Genomic DNA, 10,667 nt, shown 5'->3' on the forward strand with positions numbered 1-10,667 from the left:
CCGGTATTCTCGGTGTCATGGCTGACTGGGAAGGTCTTGGCAATTCCACTCTTGCTGTGTGACCCTGGAAAAACACAGGACCTCTCTGGGCCCTGGTAATAATATGTGACCCCGCTTTGTGCAGATTTTTGCACAGACAGATGAGATGCTGGGTAGGATGTGAGGGATTAGGGCAGACGAAGAAAGAACAGGGATTAGCCGTGAGCATTATAATCCATAGGAAGGATTGGCAATGAAGACAACAGACCCCAACCTGGTGTGTGGGGAACACTCTTGTCTGTCCTCTATCCCTGTACTGCCTCTCCCCTACCTCTACTCCCATATCTGACTTTTAAACACCAATTCCAGGCAAATTCCATTTGTTCATCCATCCTTTGGACATATTTAGTGTCTCTGGGACAGGAGCATTCAAGGCAAGGCTTCAAGGGAACATATAATTGAACTGAGGTGAAAAGTATATAACCAAATAACTCAAGACCCAGAGATTCATTGAAACTTATAGAGAGCAGTGTCACACTGAGAAATTGCTCATGCATTGTGTGATGTTGTGAAGGCCTCCAAAAGGAGAGGAAAGGCCTGGGACAAGAGTCTGTTCCCTCCCAAACCCCAGGGGCAGGCAGGAAAATGTTTTAGGGCTTTAGGGCTGGAAAAGAAAGGGTAAGGCTGCCAGGCACATCACCAAAAAGCCTCTGACTGGGAAGTTTGAGAGGGGGCAGGAATGGAGGTCTGAGGTCTCCAAGGCTGAACCAGACAGGGCCATTTGGACCCTCAGAGACTGGGAGAGCTGGAGGCACCAGCCATTTAGCGTGGTTGAGCAAGGGGCAGGGGTGATTCCCTTTACCTGAGGGTCAGGATTTGGCCATGTAGTCCTGGAGTGGCCAAGTTCTCATTTGTTCTGGAGGTCTGGGGAGGGAGGAGATCCCAACATTAATGTATTCTGACTTCTCCCCCATCATTGTGAAGTGGCTGCTCAAATGAGATTTAAAATGACTTTTAAAAAATAAAGATGTGAATGAAAACAAAAACACAACATACTCAAACTATGGGATGCAGCAAAAGCAGTGCTAAGAGGGAAATTTATAGCTGTACATGTTTACATTAAAAAGGAAAGATGTGGGGCCGGCCCGGTGGCTCAGGTGGTTGGAGCCCCGTGCTCCTAACGCAGAGGTCGCCGGTTGGATTCCCACGTGGGCCAGGGAGCTGCGCCCTCTACAGCTAAGATTGTGAACAACAGCTCTCCCTGGAGCTGGGCTGCGTGAGCAGCTGGAAGTTAGCTTGAGCTGCCGTGGGCTGCCAGGAGCTGTCGGTGGCCAGTGTGAGTGGCCAGCTGCCGGCAAGAGCTGCCGTGAGCTGCTGACCGAGGACCTGCTCATATTACCAGCATGGATCAGTCCAGGAGCTGTGTCCTACACAACTAGACTGAGAAACAATGGCTTGAACTGGAGTGGCGGGGCCGGGGGTGGGGGAGAGGCAAAAGAAGTGGGGGGAAAAAAGGACGTTCTCAAATCATCAACCTAACTTTACAACTCAAGGAAAAGAAGAATAGCTAAGCCTGAAGTTAACAGAAGGAAGGAAATAATAAAGATTAGAGCAGGGATAAATAAAATAGAGAATAGAAAAACAATAGAAAAAAATCAATGAAACAAAAAATTAGTTCTTAGTTCTTAAACAGATAACATTGACAAACCATTAGCTAGATGGACTTTAAAAGAGAAAGAAAAAGACTCATTATTAAAATCAGAAATGAAAGTTCAGGGGCCGGCCCAGTGGCTCAGGCAGTTAGAGCAACGTGCTCCTAACTCCGAAGGCTGCCGGTTCGATTCCCACATGGGCTTTTGGGCTCTCAACCACAAGGTTGTCAGTTGAATTCCTCGAGTCCCGCAAGGGATGGTGGGCAGCGCCCCCTGCAACTAAGATTGAACACGGCACCTTGAGCTGAACTGCCTCCCGGATGGCTCAGTTGGTTGGAGCGCATCCTCTCAACCACAAGGTTGCCGGTTCATTCCCACAAGGGATGGTGGGCTGCGCCCCCTGCAACCAGCAACGGCAACTGAACCTGGAGCTGAGCTGTGCCCTCCACAACTAAGACTGAAAGGACAACAACTTGACTTGGAAAAAGTCCTGGAAGTACACACTGTTCCTCAATAAAGTCCTGTTCCCTTTCCCAATAAAATCTGGGGGGAAAAATGATTCTACAGAAACAAAAATCATTGTATAATAGCATTATGAACAATGAACAACTTTATACCAACAAATTAGATATTATATAACCTACGTGAAATGGACAAATTCCTAGAAAAACACAACCTCCCAAGACTGGATCATGAAGAAATAGAAAATCTGAATGGGTGATTGAATCAGTAATCAAAGATGACCTCACTTATGAATTCTATCAAACATCTAAAGAACTAACAGCAATATTTCTCAAATTTTTCTAAACAATTGAAGAAGGAACACTTTCTGACTCATTCAATGAGGCCAGAATTACCCTGATATCAAAACCAGACAAAGACACTACAAGAAAAGAAAGCTACAGAGCTATCCTTTATGAACTTTGATACAAAAATCCTCAGCAAAATACTAGCAAACTGCATTCAGCTGCATAGTAAAAGGATTATACACCATGACTGGGGGGGGGAGGATATATTCCTGCAATGCAAGGATGGTTTAACACACAAAAATCTATTAATGTAATGTGCCACATTAATGGAGTGAAGAAAAATAAATAAAAAAACACACAAGAATTGAAAACAGAGACTCAAATAGATATGTACACCTCTGTTTGTAGCAGCATTATTCACAATAGCCAAATGGTGGGAACAACCCATGTGTCCACTGATGGATAAATGGATAAACAAAATGTGGTTTATGCATACAATGGAATATTATTCAGCCTTAATAAGAACAAGAATTCTGACACATATTAAAACATGGATGAAATTGATGACATTCTGCCAAGTGAACTAATCCAATCACACGATTCCATTTATATGAGGTACCTAAAGTAGTCAAATTCATAGAAACAAAAAGTAGAATAATAGCTGCCAGGAGGGGGGGAGACAGGGAATGGGGAGTTAGTGTTTAATGAGGAGAGTTTCGGTTTGGGAAGATGAAAAGTTCTGTGAAAGGATAGTGAGGACAGTTGCACAAAAATGAATTCATTGAATGCCACTGAACTGTACACTTAAAAATGGTTAAGCCAGGTGTGGTGGAGCCCATCTGTTGTCCCGGCAATTTGGAAGACTGAGGCAAGGATTACTTGAGCCCAGGATCATCAGGTTGCCTAAGGTGGGGTGAACTGGCTCAGGTCAGAAATGGAGCATGTCAAATTTGTTAAAATGTTCCCAGATAAGAAAAAGCTGAAGGAGTTCATTACCACCAAACCAGTATTACAAGAAATATTAAAGGGACTTCTTTAAGAAGGAAAAAAAAAATCACGAAGAAAAATATTTTCACTGACAAAGGCAAACACATAAAAAAGCAGTGGAGGGGCGGCCAGATGGCTCAGTTGGTGAGAGTGTGAGCTCTTGACAACATGGTTACTGGTTCAATTCCCACATGGGATAGTGGGCTTCACCCCCTGCAACTAAAGATTGAAACCAGTGACTGGACTTGGAGCTGAGCTGCGCCTTCCACAACCAGATTGAAGGACAATGACTTGGAGCTGATGGCCTGGAGAAACACACTGTTCCCCAATATTCCCTAATAAGATCTTAAAAAAAAAAAAGCAGTGGACAAAGTTCTGGTCAAGATGGCAGGGTAGGTTAACACCATGCTTGCCTTCTCCTATGATGACATTAAAGTAGCAATTAAATTATTGTACAACCAAACTAGAGAACCATCCAAAGTCTAGATGAACAGAAGCCCTAACTAAGGGCTTATTTATACAACTAAGGATATAAAGAAGAGGCCACATCCAGACTGGTAGGAGGGGCAGAGACTCAAAACACCTTCACTCCAAGCCCGCAGATAGCGGTTGAACACTGGGAGAGACACCTCAGTGGCAGAGGTGCCCCCCGGAAGAGGCTCTCCTAATACAGGAGATCTGCCTAATACAGAGCCCAGGAAGAGGGGTCCCCGCAACATCTGACAGTGAAAATCAGTGAGGACTCTCTCTGCCCATCCCAGGGAGACAGAAGGTGTCTGGAAACCCAGATATCCTCTTAAAGAGTCCGCATAAAGACTCACTCACTTGCAAACACTCATCTGGTCTCTGTGGAGGGGTGGCAATTTGAAAGGTACCAGAGATATGTGGGGACAGACTGAGTTGTGTGGCTCTCGGGTCGAGGGCTATAGGGACAGCAGCCATGATCCCTGTGTGGAGCCTGCCTCACGTGTAGCCTACAGGAAGGCACCATCTTTTCTATGTTGAACCCCTCCTCAAAGGGCCAAATCTCAGACTGCATTGGTCTGGTAAAATCCACCAGTGCACACCGCCTTGGTGACTCCCTGAGTCCCTGCCCTACAAAGCTAGTGCTGCATTGCCCAGTGCACTGTCAGCTACTGGGCAGCCGGCGCTGCCCCACACGCTGCGGAAGACTTTTACAGAAGCAGATGACCCTCCGTGGCCCAGGGAAATGTTGGTGGTGGGCAGTGAACCACAACCAGCACCACAGCCTCTCTTGAGCGGCTATCGAGGACCTGTGGGCCTAAGGCAAGCTGGCTGTGGTGTTCCAGGGTGTTTTAGCAAAGTGCTGATGGGCCCAGAACTGGTGCAAGAACCAAAACTGCATGAACTTTATAAAAATCACCACCTGCACCCGTAGTTCCCTGGAACCCTGCCACGCCCACCTGCAGCTGCATTGCCAGGGCACGCTCAGCTCCTGGGAGGCCAGCTCCGCCCCACAAGCTGGCGCAAGAACTGATTCTGCATTACCCTTGGAAAAACCACTGGCTGTGCCTCGTGGCTCCACGGGACCCTGCCCTGCCCACCTGGTGCTGCATTACCAAATGCACTCTCAACACTGGCTCCACCAGCCCAGCCCGAATACTTAGGGAGGCTCTTTCAACGGCTGAGCCTTTTGCACAGCCAGCAGGTGGCACCAGGCTGAGGGGGCCCCATGTCTTTTGCTAAGGTGCCCCAGGTCCAATATTAGTGATAGCCAGCCTGAGTTCACAGCGAGGCCACCCCCACATGCCTCTAGGTCCAGCACAGGCAGCAGCCAACCACATGTAGCTTTGTAGCTCCTACCAGGTAGCTATGGCCTGCTCACAGGTAGGCTGAAATTGGCCTGCAAGGAAGCCTCTCCTAAGAGACACAAGAAACAATACACCCAGAGACCAGCTCCAGACCACACTAGAGCACTACCTGGCTAGCTGCGCAAGTGTCACACACAAACAGTGGTCTTAACAAGCACAAGAGCCCACTGCGGTGAAGCCTCGTCTGAGGGGTCAGCCCCCACACAGCAGCTTATACACTGTGGGCACAGCCAATCCTCACAGTCGCTCAGTCTGGGAGTCAATCCCCTCCACTAACCCACAAAAATCAATCAAGGCTCAATTACAGCAGGAGAACACACACAACACACTTAGGGACACTCCTAGAACACATGCACACAGGAGATCAGGGAGACTGAGCCATTGGGGCACACAGGACACATACTACATAAGACAACTCAGAAAAGTCAGAGAGACATAGGAGATCTACCTAATACAGAGAAGCAAACAGAGTGGCAGCCAGAATGAGGAAACAAACATGTCCCAAATAAAAATAACAGGAAAAACCTCCCAAAATAGAACTAAATGAAATGGAGGAAACCAACCTACCAGAGACAGAGTTCAAAACACTGGTTATAAGAATGCTTAAGGAACTTAGTGAGAATTTCAACAGAGAGTTAGTAAACATATAGAAGGACATAGAAACCATAAAAAAGAACCAGTCAGAAATAAAGACTACAATAACTGAAATGAAGAATACACAAGAGGGAATTAGCAGCAGATTAGGTGAAGAAGAGGATCGAATCAGCAATTTAGAAGACAACGTAGCAGAAAACACCCAATCAGAACAACAACAACAACAAAATAAATAAACAAAAGATGGCGTAAGGAATATGTGGGACAACATCAAGTGTAACAATATTCCCATCATAGGGGTACCAGAAGGAAAAGAGAGGGAGCAACGGATCAAGAACCTGTTTCAAGAGGGGTGGCTGGATGGCTCAGTTGGTTAGAGTGCGAGCTCTGAACAACAGGGTTGCCGGTTCGATTTCCGCATGGGATGGTGGGCTGTGCCCCCTGAAACTAAAGATTGAAAACGGCGACTGGACTTAGAGATGAGCTGCGTCCTCCACAACTAGATTGAAGGACAACCACTTGGAGCTGTTGGATAAACACACTGTTCCCCAATATTCTCCAATTTAAAAAAAAATTTTGAAAAAAAAAAAAAGAACCTGTTTGAAGAAATAATGACTGAAATCTTCCATAACCTGGCAAACGAAAAAGACATACAAGTCCAGGAAGTGCAGAGTCCCAAACAGGATGACCTAAACAGGCCCACAGCAAAACACATAATTAAAATGGCAAAGGTCAGAGACACACAGAGAATCCTAAAAGCGGCAAGAGAAAGACAGCTAGTTCCTTATAAGGGAGCTCCCATAAAACTGTCATCTGATTTCTCAACAGAAACTTTGCAGGCCAGAAGGGAGTGGCAGGAAGTAGTCAAAGAAATGAAAAAAAAAAAAAAAGGCCTACAACCAAGACTGCTCTACCTGGCAAGGCTGTCATTTAAAATTGAAGGAGAGATAAAGAGCTTCCCAGACAAGAAAAAGCTAAAGAAATTCATTAGCACCAACCCGGTATTACAAGAAGTGTTAAAAGGACTCCTTTACGCAGAAGAAAGGAGAGAATAAACCAGAAAATGAAGACAAAATATATGAATAATAACATGGCAAAAACTATGTACCTATGAATAATCACTTTAAATGTAAATGGATAAAATGCACCAAACAGAAGACACAGGGTAGGTGAATGGGTAAGAAAACAAGATCCATACATATGCTGTCTACAAGAGACCTACCACAGTTTGAAAGACACACATAGACTGAAAGTAAAGGGATGGAAAAAGATATATCATGCAAATAGAAATGAGAAAAATGCTGGGATAGCATACTTATATTGGAAAAAACAGACTTTAACATGAAGACTATAATAAGAGACAAAGAAGGACATTACATAACAATAAAGGGATCAATCCAACAAGAAGACATCACCCTATTAAACATCTATGCACCCAATGTAGGAGCTCCTATATATACAAAAGAAATATTGACCAACATAAAAGCAGAGATCAATGGTAACACAATCATAATAGGGGACTTTACCACCCTTCTGACAACAATGGACAGATGTTCCAGGCAGAAAATCAACACGGAAACAGTGGCCTTAAATGACACACTAGACTTGATGGATTTATTGATATTTTTAGAGCATTTCACCCCAAAGTAGCAAAATATACATTCTTTTCAAGTGCACATGGAACATTTTCCAAAGTAGACCACCTGTTAGGCCACAAAAAAAGTCTCAATAAATTTAAGAAGATTGAAATCTTATCAAGTGTCTTCTCTGACCACAATGGTGTAAAACTAGAAATCAATTACAAGAAAAAAAAAACCCTGAAAAGCACACAAACACACGGAGTCTAAATAACAGCCTAGTAAATAATGAAAGGATCAACAGTGAGATCAAGGAAGCAATCAAAAGATACCTTGAGACAAACCAAAGTGAAAACTCAACAACCCCAAATTTGTGGGACACAGTGAAAGCAGTTTTTAGAGGGAAATTCATAACAATGCAGGCCTTCCTCAAGAAACAAAGAAACAAAAATCTCAAACAAAAAGTCTAAATTTACACCTAAGGGAACTGAGAAAAGAGCAGCAAACAAAGCCCAAAGTGAGTACAAGGAAGGAAACAATAAAGATCAGAGCAGAAATATACAAAATAGATTAAACAAAAATACAAAAGATCAATAAAACCAAGAACTTTTTTAAAAAAATAAACAAAATTAACAACCTTTAACCAGACTCACAAGAAAAAAAAAGAGAGAGGACCCAATTAAATAAAATCAGAAGTGAAAGAGAAGTGACCACAGACACTACGGAAATATAAAAAGTTTTAAATAAATACTACAAGGGACTATATGCCAACAAATTAGACAATATGGAAGAAATGAATAAATTCCTAGAGGCGTACAATCTTCCAAGGCTGAACCCAGAAGAAATAGAACAGATTGACAGATTGATTAACCAATGGAAAAAAAAAAAAGGCCTACAACCAAGACTGCTCTACCTGGCAAGGCTGTCATTTAAAATTGAAGGAGAGATAAAGAGCTTCCCAGACAAGGAAAAGCTAAAGAAATTCATTAGCACCAAACCGATATTACAAGAAGTGTTAAAAGGACTCCTTTAAGCAGAAGATTAACCAATGAAATGGAATCAGTAATCAACAAACAAAAGTCCTGGACCAGATGGCTTCATAGGTGAATTTTACCAAACATTCAAAAAAGAATGAACACTTATTCTCCTCAATCTGTTCCAAAAAATCCAAGAGGAGGGAAGGCTCCATTACCTTGATTCCAAAGACAGTCAAACACATTACAAAAAACGAAAACAATGAACGTAGATGCAAAAATCCTCAACCAAATATTAGCAAACCGAATTCAGCAATACATTAAAAAGATCATACACCACGATCAAGTGGGATTTATTCCTGGTGTGCAAGGGTGGTTCAATATCCACAAATCAATTAACATGATACACCACATAAACAAAATGAAAAATAAAAATCATATGGTCATATCAATAGATGCAGGAAAAGTAGTGACAAAATCCAGCATGCATTTGTGATAAAAACTCTCAGCAAAGTGGGAATAGAGGGAACATATTTCAGCATAATAAAGGTCACATATGACAAACCCACAGGTAATATTATATCATACTCAGTGAGGGAAAGCTAAAAGCATTCTCCTTAAGATCAGAAACAAGACAAAGATGCCCACTTTTGCCACTTTTATTCTCATACATAGTACTGGAAGTTCCAGCCACAGGAATCAGAGAAGAACAAAAAAGTCATCCAAAAGGGAAAAGAAGAAGTAAAACTGTCATTATTTGTAGGTGACATGATACTACATATAGAGAACCCCAAAGATTCCACCAAAAAATTATTAGAACTGATAAATGAATTTAGTAAAGTAGCAGGATACAAAATTAATATTCAGAAATTGGTTGCATTTTCATACACCAATAATGAACTGTCAGAAAGAGAAATTAAAAAAACAATCCCATTTACAATTGCATCAATAAAATACTTAGGGGCTGCCCCGGTGGCCCAGGCGGTCGGAGCGCCGTGCTCCTAATGCCGAAGGCTGCTGGTTTGATTCCCACATGGGCCAGTGAGCTGCGCCCTCTACAGCTAAGATTGTGAAGATTGCTCCAGGCTCTCCCTGGAGCTGGGCTGCTGTGAACAGCCAGAGGTTGGTGTGAGCTGCCGTGGGCGGCTATGTGCTGCCATGAGTGGCCCGTGGCTGGCGAGAGCTGCCATGAGCTGCCATGAGTGGCCGACCAACAACTAGCGACCGACTGCCTCAGCCTGGGGGAGCGCAAGGCTCATAATACCAGCATGGGCCAGGGAGCTGTGTCCTACACAACTAGACTGAGAAACAATGGCTTGAACCAGAGTGGGGGGAGGAGGGAGGCAAAAGAAAGAGGGAAAAATAAAATAAAATACTTAGGAATAAATTTAACCAAGGAAGTAAAAGACTTGTACTCAGAAAATAATAAGACATTGAAGAGAGAAATTAAAGAATATACTAATAAGTGGAAACATATGCAGAAAAAGCATTTGACAAAATCCAGTATTCATTTTTGATAAAAACTCTCAGCAAAGTGGGAATACAGGGAACATATCTCAACATAATAAAGGTCAGACATGACAAACCCACAGCTAAGATTATACTCAATGGGGAAAAGCTAAAAGCATTCCCCTTACCAAAAGCGTTCCATACAGTGCTCATGCATAGGAAGAATCAATAGAGGTAAAATGTCCAAACTACCCAGAGCATTCTATAGATTCAATGCAATTCCTATCCAAATACCAATGGTATTTTTCACACAACTAGAACAAATACTCCTAAAATTTATATGGAACCATAAAAGACCCCAAATAGCCATGACAATCCTGAGAAAGAAGAACAAAGCTGGAGGTATCATGCTACCTGATATCAAACTATACTACAAAGCTATAGTAATCGAAACAGCATGGTACTGGCATAAAAACAGACACATCGATCAATGGAACAGAATAGAGCCCAGAAATAAATCCACACCTATATGGTCATTTAATCTATGACAAAGGAAGTAAGAATTTACATTGACAGTCTATTTAATAAATGGTGCTGGGGAAAGTGGACAGATACATGCAAAAAAAGTGAAATGAGACTGCTTTCTTATGCCATGTAAAAAAATAAACTCAAAATGGATTAAAGACTTTAATGAAAGACCCCAAACCATAATACTTCTAGAAGAAAATACAGGCAGTAGACTCTTTGATATTGCCCTTAGTAGTGTTTTTTCTGATATGTTGTCTTGGGCAAGGGATACAAATAAAACAATAGATGAGACTACATCAAACTAAAAAGTTTTTTCACAGCAAAGGAAACCATTAACAAAACAAAA

Source organism: Rhinolophus hipposideros (assembly GCF_964194185.1).
Source record: "Rhinolophus hipposideros genome assembly, chromosome: 20".
Lineage (NCBI taxonomy): Eukaryota > Metazoa > Chordata > Mammalia > Chiroptera > Rhinolophidae > Rhinolophus > Rhinolophus hipposideros.